Source organism: Athene cunicularia, assembly GCF_003259725.1.
Source record: "Athene cunicularia isolate RWA chromosome 7 unlocalized genomic scaffold, athCun1 chr7_part1, whole genome shotgun sequence".
Classification (NCBI taxonomy): Eukaryota; Metazoa; Chordata; class Aves; order Strigiformes; family Strigidae; genus Athene; species Athene cunicularia.
The window spans coordinates 5,903,347-5,904,268 of record NW_020799107.1 but is presented as its reverse complement, the minus strand read 5'-3'; the positions used below and the strand labels follow the sequence as shown (position 1 = coordinate 5,904,268).

At 43.7% G+C, this 922-nt stretch overlaps 1 long non-coding RNA gene across 1 annotated transcript in view; it reads left to right on the top strand.

The window, feature by feature from the left end:
* The window catches only part of LOC113482443, a 32,010-nt gene extending 31,381 nt beyond the window's left edge, over window positions 1-629 (top strand). The window contains exon 5 of the long non-coding RNA XR_003398848.1: window positions 357-629. This is a non-coding gene — a long non-coding RNA (uncharacterized LOC113482443). The remainder of the gene's footprint in view (window positions 1-356) is intronic.
* The last annotated feature ends 293 nt before the right edge of the window (window positions 630-922 follow it).

Below are 922 nucleotides of genomic sequence, written 5' to 3'. Positions count from 1 at the left end.
CAAAAAAAAAAGAAAAAAATAAATCAATAGCTCTATCCACTGTAGCAAAATCCCATGCAAGATGAGTCTTGATCTACCTTGGATCAAGTACTTACCAGTGTTGTAGTAGATGTATAAACTCATGACAACTAATCTAATAGTGGAAGGGAATTAAATGTCTGTAACAACAGACACAAGGAGTCCTAGCTGTGTGAAAAGAATTTCCAAGCAGATTGTCACTTGTACAACACTTATAGGAAGATTACCCCATAATACCAATTTTCCTATAAATCTTATTTAAAATACAGCAGTTAAAGGTGTGAGAGACTGAAATGTCAAATGATTGTCTCAAAGCTTGCTTGTGTGTGTGCTTTGAGTCACGGGGTGGTGTCAGTAATGCCTCGACCATTCATCAAGGACCAGCTGTGGCACCTGTAATTAATCTAAGGAATGTCCCCCAAGGGAGCAGGAGGGTATCGAAGGATGCACCCCCCAATCCCTTGCAGCTGTATTGACAAACTCCTTAGATAAGCCTCGAAGAGGTGGACTGAGTGAAACTGGGTGTTTCTCCTGGAGCACCAGGACTGCTGATCGCCGGCCATTGTCTAAGCCCGATACTTGGTGGCTCTATTGTATCGCTGATGACCTTGTGCCTTTGGAGGTGACACGAGAGGTGAGTGTTTCTGCCCCAGAAGCCGGATGATTGCTCACGAAGCATGAAATCAGCAAAAACCTGTGGGACCGGAGGAAAAACTAAAGGTGGGCAGATATGCTAATCAGCTGATAAGATGAACTTAAAAGGTGACCGAGAACTTTGCCGTGTGTGCACCCACCACCGAAGAACTGAAGACTGAGGAACAGTGGGATATTACTGGATCCATGGTGGTGACTATTGTAACTCTGTTCTGGATGGTTGCTTGATTTCTTTTCCATCTTTTCCATC